Below are 18,903 nucleotides of genomic sequence, written 5' to 3'. Positions count from 1 at the left end.
CTATGGGGTATGGGACTGTGCATAGCATATACAAAAATTAAAAGCATTCCAAAAATATAAATAAAATTGGTATACAATCAGTGATTGAATGGTTTAACATTGGTAAACATTTTGTAAAAATTTACAAAACCAAGTAAAAAACCAAGTAAAAATTGGTTTAGTGAACTAATTAAATTTATAGAAAGACTTAAAGCAGTGTATGCCAAAGCACAGTCTTTTATAATGTGTCATGTTTTAATCAACTTAAGATTGAGGATAATAGTAAAGAATATCTTATTCATTTTTAAAAACATTGTGACAGTAATACATTTAAGAAAGTTAAATATTAAGGTAAGAGATTTAACACATGGAGGGAATTGGATATTACTAATCAAGTAGATATTCAAGATATTCAAGAAAATCAAGGCTGTATATTGTCACCCTGCTTATTTAACATATATGCAGAGTACATCATGAGAAACGCCGAGCTGGAGGAAGCACAAACTTCCTCAGCACAAACCCAGGAATCAAGATTGCTGGGAGAAATATCAATAAGCTCAGATATGCAGATGACACCACCCTTATGGCAGAAAGTGAAGAACTAAAAAGCCTCTTGATGAAAGTGAAAGAGGAGAGTGAAAAAGTTGGTTTAAAGCTCAACATTCAGAAAACTAAGATCATGGCACCTGGTCCCATCACTTCATGGCAAACAGATGGGGAAACAGTGTCAGACTTTATTTTTCTGGGCTCCAAAATCACTGCAGATGGTGATTGCAGCCATGAAATTGAAAGAGGCTTACTCCCTGGAAGGAAAGTTATGACCAACCTAGACAGCATATTATAAAGCAGAGACATTACTTTGTCAACAAAAGTCCGTCTAGTCAAGGCCATGGTTTTTCCCAGTGGTCATGTATGGATGTGAGAGTTGGACTATAAAGAAAGCTGAGTGCTGAAGAACTGATGTTTTTGAACTGTGGTGTTGGAGAAGACTCTTGAGAGTCCCTTGGACTGCAAGGAGATCCAATCAGTCCATTCTAAAAGAGATCAGTCCTGGGTGTTCATTGGAAGGACTGATGTTGAAGCTGAAACTCCAATACTTTGGCCACCTGATGGGAAGAGCTGACTCATTTGAAAAGACCCTGATGCTGGGAAAGACTGAGGGCAGGAGGAGAAGGGGATGACAGAGGATGAGATGGTTTTATGGCATCACCGACTCAATGGACATGGGTTTGGGCGGACTCCAGGAGTTGATGATGGACAGGGAGGCCTGGTGTGCTGAGGTTCATGGGGTCACAAAGAGTCAGACATGACTGAGAGACTGAACTGAACTGAATGAAGTAGATGACAAGTAGCTGTTTTCTTTATTTACAAGATTATAGCATGTTGGGTATAAGTGACACAACTTATTTTAAAGTAACTAAATTTTACAGAACTTCACTTTTATTATCTTATTTTATTTTCAAAATTATTCCCATGGGGCTGATATTATTATAAACCTTTTTTTTTTTTATGGTTGTAGGGACAAGTTCAGAAATGGTAAGCAGTTTCCCCAAAATGATATGACTAGATGGTAACAAATCCTGGATTGTAATTAAAGGACACTCATTTTGAGTTCCTGTGGTCTTCTGCTTTCCTCTGTGACTTTCTTCAAAGGAAATACTGCTTCACATTTTACAAACCAGAAGGACAAATTCAGAATTGTTTTCATGGACTTAGATTTCAAAGCTAGTGAATGAAGTACTATATTTCTTTGAAAAAAAAATTTTAATTAGAAAATCAGTTACTGAATTTTAGGAAACTATTTAATGCAGTCTATTATAGAAGAGGAGAAGATTTTGAATATTTAAAAATCAACTGCATATTATTTTCACTATATAAGAGAATATTAATAATTAAACTAGTTAAATGCAAGAGAGAAAGGAAAAATTTTAATTAAATACTACCAGTAGAATTATACTAAATCCCTAAAACTTGCAACAGACCTGTATATGTTGCTAGAACATCATGGGCATAAAAAGTTTCTTTCTGTTTCCTATAACCTCCAAACATTATAATATAGAAAGATACAAACAATAAATACAATCAAATTATACTTCTAGTGTGGATTTTTCACACATATATATAAGAAAGAAAAATAGCCTAGACATTCCCTGAAATAGCATTGATTCTGACTACTGTTGTGATAAGGCCACAACAATTACTGCTTAGCACTTCATGCATTTTTGATCAATGTTGTAAAGATAAATTTGACAGGGTTGTAAGTTTTAAATTTTTGACATATATTTTGTCAGAAGTATCATATTAAATTTTTATTAAATTCAAATTATGTAAGTAATTTGAGATTTTAGTTCTGTAAACCAAAAGTGAAATTCCATGTTAAAAAATTAATTCTTTTCATTTATTTTTAGCATATTTCAAACATGCAATCTAACATATTTCAAGGCAAACAACACTGAACCAAGAGTTAATTAATGATTTAAAATCTAGTTTTAAACTTTCTATTAATCAGCAGTGTGAACTGGTAATTTTCTTATCATTGGACTTCCATTTGCTAAACTATAAAACAAAAGGATCACTTGAATTCTCTACCAATTCTAAAATAATATGATCATAAGATACAGATTTTCAAAACCTACTCAGAACATACCCTTGAGCTTTTAGATTAATATAAAAAGACTTCTATCCTGTTACAAGCCTCATGCACTTTACTATGAGAACAAAATCTCAAATCATTATTTAACACATATTGATTCTACTTATATATAGTCCAACTTAGATATTTTATTATACAACCTAAAAGGAACAAATTGGAGAAGTAAGGAATGTAGGAAGCATGTATACTTATATGGAGAAAAAACAGTGTAATAGATGAATAAAGGACAAAAATAAAAGTCTGCTTTTTAAATTTACTATCATAATTAATGGTCATAAAGATCACCACTGATAAGCAAAGGCTAAATTATATTCAGTAGTTTCTATTGAAAAAGTAGGGACATATATATACATATATATATATATGTATAATGTGTTCTTAAATTATATTTCTAAACTGGGCACACAAATATATGTTTTGAAATCTAAAAAAATTATCATAAATAGAGTCATTTTTTTAGACTATCTAAATAAATGGTGTATTATTTATTCTGAAATCTTGATTTTTTAAAAGACAGAAATTCAGATTTTTTTCAGTTGCAATGAAATGTGAAATTCTGATACAAGGAAGCCCATTGAAATTCTCTGTATAAAAAAGATTAGAAGACTGTAACAATGTCATACCTATTTTGCCTTGTTAATAGCTGAAAACTTTATCTTAATACCAAGCATTTAAAGGACTAATTTAGCTTCCCTAAAAGTAATAAATATGTGGAATATATTCCACATGTGGCACGGTCCCCAATGACTCAATGGATAAAGAATCCGCCTGCAATGCCAGAGATACAGGAAACGTGAGTTTGATCACTGGGTCATGAAGATCCCCTGGAGAAGGAAATGGCAACCCACTCCAGTATTTTTGCCTGGGAAATCCCATGGACAGAGAAACTGGCAGGCCATAGTCCATAGGGTCGCAAAGAGTTGGACAGACTGAGCAACTAAGCATTCATGCATGCATGATCCTAGAAGTTTACAGGAAATTAAGCTGTTTGTAATCAGGAATCATTTTATCTCTTTGTTATATCTTTCAGGGATATAAGAAGAAACAGAATGACACACACTGCTGCTGCTGCTGCTGCTAAGTAGCTTCAGTCGTGTCTGACTCTGTGCAACCCCATAGACGGCAGCCCACCAGGCTCCTCCGTCCCTGGGATTCTTCAGGCAAGACTACTGGAGTGGGTTACACACACAAATCAGAGTAATTCCAAAGGGTTTAATTGGGGGTGGGGAGAATCTAAGGGGTGTAAGCAGGAAGTAGGGAAACCACAAGAGACAGTGTGATATCCTGGCTGCTGGTAAGAGTAGAGGTAGTAATGACCCCGAGGTCTGAAAGGGCAAGGGAGAGGACAGTTACCAGATCTCAGAAAGAGGTGTAATAAGAAAAGCCTACTTTGAGAGGAACTGTACCCTCAGGTAAAGCACATAGCCAGCCTGAGACAATCTCTCATAGAAAGATCTAAAGAGACTACATAGCCAAATACCATTCTCCTTCTGCCCTAACATCTTTTGCCAGAACTCAGAGAACATAGAGTGTGTGGACAAACAAGTCAACCTCTTTATGCATCAAACAGGTTGAAGAATAGTGGAAAGTAGCATACTGAAGATAACCAGCATCATTAACTTTTGAGGTTTTATAAGATACACATTATAAGTGCGTGCAGAGGTTGGTGAGGGGAAAAAGAGGAGGAGATGGGCCCAGTGGAAAAGGAAGAGTCAAGTCAGGTGGGAGATAAGAAGCATGTTAGGTAGCAGTATATATCATAAAAGAAAAAGTAGTATCTACTCACTGAGTCATGGCATACAGTAACTAAATAGATTTGAATTATCTCTTGCACAAAACTTTCCAATCTAAGTAGAAAAACACACCATCTAAAACTATCTTCAGTATAATAACAGGGCGAAGCTACTTTTAGCACCAAGATCTTCATTCCTATATAATAAGCCAACTATAACAAAAACCAAAACAATATACCAATGATATCATTTTGCCAATACTTCTTAGCAGCTAATGTATAGTGAGAATTTAGAAAAGGTCTGGATCTATGCTAAGCACATATCTTATTTAGTTTATTCAATAAACCATGATTAATGTGCTCATAATCCCCATTTTGCAGATAAGATAATTAAGACTTAGAGAGATATAGTAACTTGCTCAAAAATATACAGATTAATGACCTAGTATGTATGCAAATCCATGGTCAGTTTGTTTCAAAGTTCTCACTGAATTCTTCCATTCTTTTCCTCATTTGGGTGGGTATCCTTGTGACTTTCTGTCAGTGAGAACTTTCACAAAGACTTAGAAAATATAATAATGAATCAGTCAGAAATTAAGAATACAATAACTGACACAAAAATACACTAAAAAAATCAAGCATTATAATATTTACAGGGTCCCCAAAAAGAGAAGAGAGAGACAAAGAGAAAGAAAATATATCTGAAGAAATAATGGTTGAAAACTTCCCTAACCTGTGGACATCCAGGTATAGAAAGCACAGGCAGCCCCAAGCAAGATAAACCTAAAAAGGTCCACACTAAGGCATATCATAATGAAAATGGCAAAAGTTAAAGAAAGAATGATCAACTTGGATTCATTCCAGGGTTGCAAGAATGGTACAATATCCACAAATTCAATCAATGTGACATACCATATGAACAAAACAAAAAGTAAAAATCATATGATCATCTCAACAGATGTTGAAAGGCATTTTATAAAGTTCAACATCAATTTATGATAAAAACTCTCAACAAAGTGGGCATAGAAGGAGCATACTTCAACATAATAAAGACTATATATGATAAACCCATAGCTAACATCATACTCAATGATAAAAATTTGAAGACACATTTCCTTTAGGTCAGGAACAAGACAAGGATGCCCATTCTTGTCACTTTTATGTAACAGAGCATTAGAAATTCTAGTCACAATAATTAGTCAAGAAAAATAAACAGAAGTCATCTAAAGTGGAAGGGAAGGAGTAAAATTATCAATGTTTTCAGATGACCTGACACTATATAGAGAAGCCCCAAAGACTCCATCAACAAAGTATTAGGACTAATTAAAAAATTCAGCAATATTGAAGGATACAAACTAATATACATAAATCTGTTGCATTTTATACACTAATATCAAACTATCAGAAGGAGAAATTAAAAAAGACATCCCATTTAAAGCTGCATCAAAACAAATAAAATATATAGGAATAAATTTAGCCAAGGAGGTGAAAGATCTTTATTCTGAAAATTCTTAAGACTTTGATAAAAGAAATCAAAGACATTACAAGTAAGAGGAGAGACAGACTGTGCTTATGAATTGGAAAAATCAATATTTTATTAATCATTGCAATATCTATAAAAATAACTGATGTTTTTTCACAGAAGTAGGACAGATAATCCTAAAATTTGTTTGGGATCATGAAAGCCCTTGAATAGTCAAAGTAATTTTGAGAAAAAGAAGAAAGCTGAAAATATCATGCTCCTTGACTTCACACTATTCTACAAAGCTACAGTAAACAAAACAGTATAATCAATGGAACAGAATAGACAGCCCATACGGAGAAGGCAATGGCACCCTACTCCAGTACTTTTGCCTGGAAAATCCCATGGACGGAGGAGCCTGGTGGGCTGCAGTCAATGGGGTTGCTAGAACCGGACACAACTGAGTGACTTCACTTTCATGCATTGGAGAAGGAAATGGCAACCCACTCTAGTGTTCTTGCCTGGAGAATCCAAGGGACGGGGAAGCCTGGTGGGCTGCCGTCTATGGGGTCACACAGAGTCGGACACGACTGAAGTGACTTAGCAGTAGCAGCAGTAGAGAGCCCATAAATAAACACAAATTTAGATGGACAATTAATCTACATTAAAGGAGGTAAGAAATGACAATGGGAAAAGCTTATACAATAAATGGTGTTAGAAAACTGAACAGCTACATTCAAAAGAATCAAATTGACTATTGTCTCACACCATATAAAAACAAACTTTGAATGGATTAAAGACTGTACAAAACAAAACCATAGAATTCCTAGAAGAAAACATAGGCAGTACATTCCCTGACACTGATTTTAATATTTTTTCTATGTGTCTCATCAGGAAAGGAAGACAAAAGTATAAACAAACAAATAGGTAGGACTAGATCAAACTAAAATGCCTACTGAATGGGAAAAATAAGAATGAGAAATGCAAGTCAAAAAACATAATGATATAACCACCTCACAACTGTCAGAATGGCTATTATCAAAAGACAAGAAAAAAGTTTTGGTGAGAATACGGAGAAAAGAAAATTATCATACAATGTTAATGGAAGTTGTAAATTGGTGCAAGCTGTAAATTGGTGTAGAAAACAGTATGAAGGTTGTTCAAAAAATGAAAAAAAACAGGACTGAAATATGGGCCAGCAACTACACTTCTGGGTATTTGCTTGAAGAAAATAAAAATAGTCTTTTAAAAATATATATGTACCTCTGTGTTCATTACAGCACTGCTTATAGTAGCCAAGATATGGAAGCCACCTGTTTCTGTTGAAAGATAAATGGATAAAGAAGATGTATATATGCACACAATGGAATAGTACTCAATCATAAAAATAAAATCTTGTCATTTGCAATAATATGGATAGAACTTGAGGGCATTATACCCCAAGTTTATGAAATAAATCAGAGAGAAAGACAAGTGGCATATAAATTCGCTCATATGTGGAATCTAAAAAACAAATACAAATAAAACAGAAACAGACCCATAGGTACAAAGAACAAACTGGTGGTTGCCAGAAGGGAGGGACAAATAATCCTAAAATTTATATGGAACTATGAAAGAGTCATAATTGCCAAGGCAATGCTGAGGAAAAAGAAGAAAGCTGGAGGTATAAGCCTTCCAGACTTCAGACAGGACTGCAAAACCACAGTGATAGAAAAACATGGTATGGGCAGAAAAACAGACAAAGATCAGTGAAACAGAATATAGAGTCCAAAAATAAAGCCACACACCTACAGTCCATCTTCAAAAAAGGAGGCAAGAAAATACAGTGAAGAAAAGACATTCTCTTCCACAAGTGCTAGGAAACCTGGACAGCTGCATGTAAATCAATGAAGTTAACACTCTCCCACATCATACACAAAAATAAACTTAAAATGGCTCAAATACTTAAATATATGAAAAGACACCATAACACTCCTAGAAGAAAACATAGGTAAAACATTCTCTGACCTTAATTGTAGCAATGTTTTCTTAGGTCAGCTCCCAAGGCAATAGAAATAAAAGAAAAAAAGTAAACAAATGGGACCTAATCAAACTTATAAGATTTTGCATAGCAAAGGAAACCAGAAACAAAATGAAAAAACAATCTATGGACTCAGAGAAAATATTTGCAAAGGATGGAACCAACAAGGACTTAATTTCCAAAATATACAAACAGATCATACAACTCAACAATGAAATTTTTTTTTTTTTAATGGGCAGGAGACCTAAATAGACATATCTACAAAGAAGACAATAGGCACATGAAAAGATGCTCAATATCACTAATTATCATGCATGCTTCAATCATTTCTGACTTTTTGTGACCCTATTGACTATGGCCTGCCAGGCTCCTCTATCCATGGGATTCTCCAGGCAAAAATACTGGAGTAGGTTGCCATGCTCTTCTCAGGGGAATCTTCCTGATGCAGGGATTGAATCAGTGTCCCTTATGTCTCCTGCACTGGCAGGAGGGTTCTTTACTACTTGCACCACTTGGGAAGCCCTAATGATCAGCAAAATACAAATCAAAACTACAAAGACGCATCATGTCACATCCTTCAGAATGACCATTATCAAAAAGTCTACAATTAAAAGCTAGAGAGGGTATGGAAAAAAGAGAACCCTCCTACACTGTTGGTGGGAATGCAAATTGATGCAGCTACTTTGGAAAACAGTATGGAGGTTCCTTAAGAAACTAAAATTAAAGTGACCATATGACCCAGCAATTTCACTCCTGGACATAAGTCCAGAAAAGATGAAAACTCTAATTCAGAAGTACATGCACCTCAATGTTTGTAGTGGCACTATTTACAATAGCCAGGACATGGAAGCAACCATAATGTCCATCAACAGATGAATGGATAAACATGTAATATATATATACAGTGGAATAACATTTAGCCATAAAAATGAATGAAATAATACCATTTGCAGCAACATGGATGGACTTAGAGATTAAAGAAAGACAGAGGGTGGTCCTAAGATGTCAAAGGAATAGGACGGGGAGACCACTTTCTTCCCCACAAATTCATCAAAAGAACATTTGAACGCTGAGTAAATTCCACAAAACAACCTCTGAATGCCAGCAGAGGACAGCAGGCACCCAGAAAAGCAGCCCATTGTCTTTGAAAGGAGGTAGGAAAAAATATAAAAGATAAAAAGAGAGGCAAAAGAGGTAGGGATGGAGATCCGTCCTGGGAAGGGAATCTTAAAAAAGAGAGAAGTTTCCAAACACCAGGAAACATTCTCATTGGCAAGTCTGTGGTGAGCCTTGGAACCTCAGAGGGCAACATAAATGGGAGGAAAAATAAATAAATAATTAAAACCAGATTGGGTGCCCAACGGTAACTCCCAGCGGAGAAGCAGTGCAGATGCGCGCATACACCACTAGCAAGCGGGGGCTGGGCAGGGAGGCGGGGGCTGCACTGCTTAGAGTAAGGACCAGGGCTGAATGCCCCAAGGGAAATCTGAGGGAACTAACTTGAGATAGCAACCCAGACTGTGGGATAGCTACCCTGTGAAAAGCCCTAACCTAAGACACCGCCAGGCACGCTCACAGAACAAAGGACTAACTAGAGCTAGCCGGCTGCAGACTGGCCCATCCCCTGCCAGAGACAGGCAGGGAAGGGCAGCCAGAGCCAGAAGGGGGCAATCGTGGCCCCAGAGATGGCATCACCTACCAAACTGCAAGCAGGCTTCGTTGCTAACCAAGACTTCTTGGGATTCTGAATGGTCAACATCCACCTGAGAAGGTGCGCCAATTATACACCCAGAAAACCAAGCAGCAGGGACAGGGGAGGTGATAAGTCGCAGCGACCGCGCTCGCCAAACACCTGGTCACCTGATCTGCTCGGACCTGGGAAGGGCACCAAACGCAGGCCCAACCGAGTCTGTGCCTTTGAGGAGTACCCAAGTACCTGAACCTGAGCGGCTTAGACCTGGGAAGTGCATACAACCCAGGGCCAGCCTCAGACAGTTCCTGGCAGAGCAACCTAGAGCCTAAGAGTGTAGACAGGGAAAGCACACACCCTGTGAGTGGGGGCAAACCCAATGTGGCCGAGACACTGTGAGCACTCCCCACAGAAGCCAGTGTTATTTGTTTGCAGCGTTCCTCCCTCCCCACAGCACGACTGAACAAGTGAGCCTAAAAAAGTGTCCACCATCGCCCCCTTATGTCAGGGCGGAAATTAGACAGTGATCAGATCAGATCAGTCGCTCAGTCATGTGCGACTCTTCGTGACCCCATAAATCGCAGCACGCCAGGCCTCCCTGTCCATCACCAACTCCCGGAGTTCACCCAGACTCACGTCCATCAGGTCAGTGATGCCATCCAGCCATCTCATCCTCTGTCGTCCCCTTCTCCTCCTGCCCCCAATCCCTCCCAGTATCAGAGTCTTTTCCAATGAGTCAACTCTTCACATGAGATGGCCAAAGTACTGGAGTTTCAGCTTTAGCATCATTCCTTCCAAAGAAATCCCAGAGCTGATCTCCATCAGAATGGACTGGTTGGATCTCCTTGCAGTCCAAGGGACTCTCAAGAGTCTTCCCTAACACCATAGTTCAAAAGCACCAATTCTTCGGCACTCAGCCTTCTTCACAGTCCAACTTTCACATCCATACATGACCACAGGAAAAACCATAGCCTTGACTAGACGAACCTTTGTTGGCAAAGTAATGTCTCTGCTTTTGAACATGCTATCTAGGTTGGTCATAACTTTCCTTCCAAGGAGTAAGCGTCTTTTAATTTCATGGCTGCAGTCATCAGCAAACACAGGAAGCTAAAACAAACAGAGGGAACTGCCTTGGAAGTGACAGATGGAGAAGTCTTGAGGCTACTGTAAGAATAAGACTGAAAACCAGAGGCAGGAGGCTTAAATCCAAATCCTGAGAACACCAGAGATCTCCTGACTCCAGGGAACATTAATTGATAGGAGCTCATCAAATGCCTCCATACCTACACTTAAACCAAGCACCACCTAGGGACCAACAAGTTCCAGAGCAAGACATACCATATAAATTCTCCAGCAACACAGGAACATAGCCCTGAGCTTCAATATACAGGTTGCCCAAAGTTACTCCCAAACCACTGACATCTCATAACTCATTACTGGGCACTTCATTGCACTCCAGAGAGTAGAAATCCAGCTCTACCCACCAGAACACTGACACAAGCTTCCCTAACCAAGAAACCTTGACAAGCCACCCGTACAACCCCACCCACAGCGAGGAAATGCCACAGTAAAGACAACTCCACAAACTGCCAGAATACAGAAAGGCCACCCCAAACACAGGAATATAAACAAGATGAAGAGACAGAGGAATACCCAGCAGGTAAAGGAACAGGATAAATGTCCACCAACCCAAACAAAAGAGGAACAGATAGGGAATCTACCTGATAAAGAATTCTGAATAATGATAGTGAAAATGATCCAAAATCTTGAAAACAAAATGGAGTTACAGATAAATAGCCTGGAGACAAGGATTGAGAAGATGCAAGAAAGATTTAACAAGGACCTAGAAGAAATAGATAAGAGTCAATATATAATGAATAATGAAATAAATGAGATCAAAAACATTCTGCAGGGAACCAACAGTAGAATAATGGAGGCAGAAGATAGGATAAGTGAGGTAGAAGATAGAATGGTAGAAATAAATGAAACAGAGAGGAAAAAAGAGAAACAAATTAAAAGAAATGAGGACAATCTCAGAGACCTCTGGGACAATGTTAAACGCCCCAACATTTGAATCATAGGAGTCCCAGAAGAAGACAAAAAGAAAGACCATGAGAAAATACTTGAGGAGATAATAGTTGAAAACTTCCCTAAAATGGGGAAGGAAATAATCACCCAAGTCCAAGAAACACAGAGAGTCCCAAACAGGATAAACCTAAGGCGACACACCCCAAGACACATATTAATCAAATTAATAAACATCAAACACAAAGAACAAATACTAAAAAGTGGCAAAGGAAAAACAATAAATAACACACAAGGGGATTCCCATAAGGATAACAGCTGATCTTTCAATAGAAACTCTTCAGGCCAGGAGGGAATGGCAGGACATACTTAAAGTGATGAAAGAAAATAAACTACAGCCCAGATTACTGTACCCAAGAAGGGTCTCATTCAAATATGAGTGAAAAATCAAAAGTTTTACAGAGAAGCAAAAGCTGAGAGAATTCAGCACCACCAAACCAGCTCTCCAAAAAATGCTAAAGGATCTTCTCTAGACAGGAAACACAGAAAGGGTGTATAAACTCAAACCCAAAACAATAAAGTAAATGGCAATGGGATCATACTTATCAATAATTACCTTAAATGTAAATGGGTTGAATGCCCCAACCAAAAGACAAAGACTGGCTGAATGGATATAAGAACAACACCCCTATATATGTTGTCTACAAGAGACCCACCTCAAAACAAGGGACACATATAGACTGAAAGTGAAGGGCTGGAAAAAGATATTCCACGCAAATAGAGACCAAAAGAAAGCAGGAGTAGCAATACTCATATCAGATAAAATAGACTTTAAAACAAAGGCTGTGAAAAGAGACAAAGAAGGACACTACATAATGATCAAAGGATCAATCCAAGAAGAAGCTATAACAATTATAAATATATATGCACTCAATATAGGAGCACCACAATATGTAAGATAAATGCTAACAAGTATGAAAGGGGAAATTAACAATAACACAATAATAGTGGGAGATTTTAATACCCTACTTACATCTATGGATAGATCAACTAAACAGAAAATTAACAAGGAAACACAAAATTTAAATGATAAAATAGACCAGTTAGACTAAATTGATATCTATAGGACATTTCACCCCGAAAACAGTGAATTTCACCTTTTTCTCAAGTGCACACGGAACCTTCTCCAAGATAGATCACATCCTGGGCCATAAATCTAGCCTTGGCAAATTCAAAAAAATTGAAATCATTCCAAGCCTCTTTTCTGACCACAATGCAGTAAGATTAGATCTCAGTTACAGGAGAAAAACTACTAAAAATTCCAACATGTAGAGGCTGAACAACAGGCTGCTGAATAACCAACAAAGCATAGAAGAAATAAAAAAAGAAATCATGTTGATGTATGGCAAAACCAATACAAAATTGTAAAGTAAAATAAATAAAATAAAAAGGAGAAAAAAAGGAAAGAAATCAAAATATGCCTAGAAATGAATGAAAATGAAAACACAACCCAAAACCTGTGGGACACTGTAAAAGCAGTGCTAAGGGGAAGGTTCATAGCAATACAGGAGCACCTCAAGAAACAAGAAAAAAGTCAAATAAATAACCTAATTCTACACCTAAAGCAACTAGAAAAGGAAGAAATGAAGAACCCCAGGGTTAGTAGAAGGAAAGAAATCTTAAAAATTAGGGCAGTTCAGTTCAGTTCAGTTAAGTCGCTCAGTCATGTCCGACTCTTTGCGACCCCATGAATCGCAGCACGCCAGGCCTCCCTGTCTATCACCAACTTCCGGAGTTCACTCAGACTCATGTCCACCGAGTCAGTGATGCCATCCAGCCATCTCATCCTCTGTCGTAGGGCAGAAATAAATGCAAAAAAAAAAAAAAAGAGAGAGAGAGAGAGAGACCACAGCAAAAGTCAACAAAGCCAAAAGCTGGTTCTTTGAGAGGATAAATAAAATTGACAAACCATTAGCCAGACTCAGCAAGAAACAAAGGGAGAAAAATCAAATCAATAAAATTAGAAATGAAAATGGAGAGATCACAACAGACAACACAGAAATACAAAGGATCTTAAGAGACTACTATCAGCAATTATATGCCAATAAAATGGACAACATGGAAGAAATGGACAAATTCTTAGAAAAGTACAACTTTCCAAAACTGGACCAGGAAGAAATAGAAAATCTTAACAGAACCATCACAAGCACAGAAATTGAAACTGTAATCAGAAATCTTCCAGCAAACAAAAGCCCAGGTCCAGACGGCTTCACAGCTGAATTCTACCAAAAATTTGGAGAAGAGCTAACACCTATCCTACTCAAACTCTTACAGAAAATTGCAGAGGAAGGTAAACTTCCAAACTCATTCTAAGAAGCCACCATCACCCTAATATCAAAACCTGACAAAGATGCCACAAAAAAGGAAAACTACAGGCCAATATTACTGATGAACATAGATGCAAAAATCCTTAACAAAATTCTAGCAATCAGAATCCAACAACACATTAAAAACATCATACACCATGACCAAGTGGGCTTTATCCCAGGGATGCAAGGATTCTTCAATATCCACAAATCAATCAATGAAATACACCACATTAACAAATCGAAAAATAAAAGCCATAAGATTATCTTAATTGATGCAGAGAAAGCCTTTGACAAAATTCAACATCCATTTATGATAAAAACTCTCCAGAAAGCAGCAATAGGAGGAACATACCTCAACATAATAGAAGCTATATATGACAAACCCACAGCAAACATTATCCTCAATGGTGAAAAATTGAAAGCATTTTCCCTAAACTCAGGAACAAGAAAAGGGTGCCCACACTTACCACTACTATTCAACATAGTTTTGGAAGTTTTAGCCACAGCAATCAGAACAGAAAAAGAAATAAAAGGAATGCAAATTGGAAAAGAAGAAATAAAACTCTCACTGTTTGCAGGTGACATGATCCTCTACATAGAAAACCCTGAAGACTCCATCAGGAAATTACGAGAGCTAATCGATGAATATAGTAAAGTTGCAGGATATAAAATCAACACACAGAAATCCCTTGCATTCCTATACACTAATAATGAGAAAATAGAGAAATTAAGGAAACCATTCCATTCACATTTGCGATGAAAATAATAAAATACTTAGGAATATATCTACCTAAAGAAACAAAAGACCTATATATAGAAAACCATAAAACACTGGTGAAAGAAATCAAAGAGGACACAAATAGATGCAGAAATATACCATGTTTTTGGATCAGAAGAATCAATATAGTGAAAATGAGTATACTACCCAAAGTAATCTATAGATTCAATGCAATCCTTATCAAGCTACTAATGGTATTTTTCACAGAACTAGAACAAATAATTTCACAATTTGTACGGAAATACAAAAAACCTCAAATAGCCAAAGGTATCTTGAGAAAGAAGAATGGAACTGGAGGAGTCATCCTGCTTGACTTCAGGCTGTACTACAAAGCCCCAGTCATCAAGATAGTAAGGTACTGGCACAAAGACAGAAATGTAGATCAATGGAACAAAATAGAAAGCCCAGAGACAAATCCACGCACCTATGGACACCTTATCTTTGACAAAGGAGGCAAGAATATACAATGGAGAAAAGACAATCTTTTTAACAAGTGGTGCTGGGAAAACTGGTCAACCACTTGTAAAAGAATGAAACTAGAACACTTTCTAACACCATACACAAAAATAAACTCAAAATGGATTAAAGATCTAAATGTAGACCAGAAACTATAAAATTCCTAGAGGAGAACATAGGCAAAACACTCTCTGACATAAATCACAGCAGGATCCTCTATGACCCACCTCCCAGAATATTGGAAATAAAAGCAAAAATAAACAAATGGGACCTAATTAAACTTAAAAGCTTCTGCACAGCAAAGGAAACTATTAGCAAGGTGAAAAGACAGCCTTCAGAATGGGAGAAAATAATAGCAAATGAAACAACTGACAAAGAATTAATCTCAAAAATATACAAGCAACTCCTAATGGGCCAAAGAACTAAACAGACATATCTCCAAAGAAGACATACAGATGGCTAACAAACACATGAAAAGATGCTCAACATCACTAATTATTACAGAAATGCAAATCAAAACCACAATGAGGTACCATTTCATGCCAGTCAGAATGGCTGCGATCCAAAAGTCTACAAGCAATAAATGCTGGAGAGGGTGTGGAGAAAAGGGAACCCTCTTACACTGTTGGTGGGAATGCAAATTAGTACAGCCACTATGGAGTTACAAAACTGGAAATAGAACTGCCATATGACCCAGCAATCCCACTGCTGGGCATACACACCGAGGAAACCAGAATTGAAAGAGACACGTGTACCCCAATGTTCATCACAGCATTGTTTATAATAGCCAGGACATGGAAGCAACCTGGATGTCCATCAGCAGATGAATAGATAAGAAAGCTGTGGTACATATGTACAATGGAGTATTACTCAGCCATTAAAAAGAATACATTTGAATCAGTTCTAATGAGGTGGATGAAACTGGAGCCTATTATAGAGTAAAGTAAGCCAGAAAGAAAAACACTAACACATATATATATATGGAATTTAGAAAGATGGTAACGATAACCCTGTATGCGATACAGCAAAAGAGACACTGATGTATAGAACAGTATTTTGGACTCTGTGGGAGAGGGCGAGGGTGGGATGATTTGGGAGAATGGCATTGAAACTTGTATATTATCATATGTGAAATGAATCGCCAGCCCAGGTTCGATGCATGATACAGGATGCTTGGGGCTGGTGCACTGGAATGACCCAGAGGGATGGTATGGGGAGGGAGGTGGGAGGTGGGTTCAGGATGGGGAACACATGTGGCAGATTCATGTCAATGTATAGCAAAACCAATACAATATTGTAAAGTAATTAGCCTCCAATTAAAATAAATAAATTTATATTTAAAAAATAAATTAAAAAACAAAAAAATAAAGACAAATATATGCTATTACTTGTATGTGGAATCTAAAAAATAATACAAACAAAATTATTTACAAAACAGAAACAGTCAAAACATAATAGACTTTTGATAGACTATTAAAGATAATAGATTGAAACATGTTATATCTGTAAGCCAGGTCAATGTGGTTACACACATACATACATCCTTCCCTCCTTGAGGTTCCTGAGTGTCTAGAACATAGGTGGTGCTCAAAAAATATTATTTCAATAGCAGCATAAATAAATAAATGTGCAAATGAAGTGGTTCTGTTTATAAGAAGGAAAGCCTTTCCTTATATATTTATACTTTCAGTGGTTTCTTGAGTGTTCATAAGAAAACTACATTTACATATTCAAAATACATTAGTTTTTATGATATTGGACTTTTTGAAAAAGTTAATTAAAATTTGAATAATTAGTTTAAATGTAAAATGATCTCTGTTCATTTCCAAGGCAAACCATTCAATATCACAGTAATCCAAATCTATGCCCCAACCAGTAATGCTGAAGAAGATGACATTGAAAAGTTCTATGAAGACCTAGGAGACCTTCTAGAATTAACACCCAAAATAGGTGTCCTATTCATTTTATGGGACTGGAATGCAAAAGTAGGAAGTCAAGAGATACCTGGAGTAACAGGTAAATTTGGCCTTGGAGTACAAAATGAAGCAGGGAAAAGTCTAACAGAGTTTTGTCAAGAGAACACATTGGTCATAGCAAACACCCTCTTCCAGAAACACAAGACACAATTATGCACATGGACATCACCAGATGGTCGATACCGAAATTAGATTGTTTTCTTTGCAGCTGAAGATGGAGAAGCTCTATGCTGCTGCTGCTGCTGCTGCTGCTGCTGCTGCTGCTAAGTCGCTTCAGTCGTGTCCGACTCTGTGCGACCCCATAGACGGCAGCCCACCAGGCTCCCCCGTCCCTGGGATTCTCCAGGCAAAAACACTGGAGTGGGTTGCCATTTCCTTCTCCAATGCATGAAAGTGAAACGTGAAAGTGAAGTCGCTCAGTCGTGTCCAACTCTTAGCAACCCCATGGACTGCAGCCTACCAGGCTCCTCCATCCATGGGATTTTCCAGGCAAGAGTACTGGAGTTGGGTGCCATTGCCTTCTCCAAGAAGCTCTACAGAGTCAGCGAAAAGAAGACTGGGAACTGACTGTGGATCAGATCATGAATTCCTTATTGCCAAATTCAGACTGAAATTGAAGAAAGTATGGAAAACCACTAGAACATTCAGGTATGATCTAAATCAAATCCCCCATGATTATACAGTGGAAGTGACAAATAGATTCAAAGGATTAGATCTTATAGACAGAGTACTTGAAGAACTATGGACACAGGTTCATGGCATTGTACAGGAAGTAGTGATCAAGACCATCCTCAAGAAAAAGAAATGCAAAAAGGCAAAATGGTTGTCTGAGGAGGCCTTACAAATAGCTGAGAAAAGAAGAGAAGCTAAAGGCAAAGGAGAAAAAGAAAGATATACCTATTTGAATGCAGAGTTCCAAAGAATAGCAAGGAGAGATGAGAAAGTCTTCCTCAGTGATCAGGGCAAAGAAATAGAGGAAAACAATAGAATGGGAAAGACTAGAGGTCTCTTCAAGAAAATTAGTGATACCAAGGGAACATCTCATGCAAAGATGGGCACAATAAGAGACAGAGATGGTATGGACCTCACAGAAGCAGAAGACATTAAGAGGAGGTGGCAAGAATACACAGAAGAACTATAGAAAAAGATCTTCACGACCCAGGTAACCATGATGGTGTGATCACTCACCTAGAGCCAGACATCCCAGAATGCGAAGTCAAGAGGGTCTTAGCATCACTATGAACAGAGCTAGTGGAGGTGATGGAATTCCAGTTGAGATATTTCAAATCCTAAAAGATGATTCTGTTAATGTGTTCTACTCACATTGTAATATATTACTTTATTTACATTTTACATTTCAGTAGTTCAGTTCAGTTCAGTTCAGTAATATGCCAGCAAATTTAGAAAACTCAGCAGTGGTCACAGGACTGGGAAAGGTAAGTTTTCATTCCAATTCCAAAGAAAGGCAATGCCAAAGAATGTTCAAACTACCGCACAATTGTACTCATCTCACATGCTAGCAAAGTAATGCTCAAAATTCTCCAAGCCAGGCTTCAACAGTATGTGAACCGTGAACTTCCAGATGTTCAAGCTGGATTTAAAAAGGCAGAGGAACCAGAGATCAAATTGTCAACATCCACTGAATTATCAAAACAGCAAGTGAGTTCCAGAAAAACATCTACTGCTTATTGACTACACCAAAGCTTTTGACTGTGTGGATCACAACAAACTGGAAAATTCTGAAAGAGATGGGAATACCAAAC

At 37.5% G+C, this 18,903-nt stretch overlaps 1 protein-coding gene across 1 annotated transcript in view; it reads right to left on the bottom strand.

Moving 5' to 3' along the window:
- The window catches only part of SYT10 (synaptotagmin 10), a 115,848-nt gene that overhangs the window by 33,326 nt on the left and 63,619 nt on the right, over window positions 1-18,903 (bottom strand). The window lies entirely within an intron of this gene.

Source organism: Bos taurus, chromosome 5 (genome assembly GCF_002263795.3).
Source record: "Bos taurus isolate L1 Dominette 01449 registration number 42190680 breed Hereford chromosome 5, ARS-UCD2.0, whole genome shotgun sequence".
Lineage (NCBI taxonomy): Eukaryota > Metazoa > Chordata > Mammalia > Artiodactyla > Bovidae > Bos > Bos taurus.
This window is presented reverse-complemented; position numbering and strand designations above follow the sequence as displayed.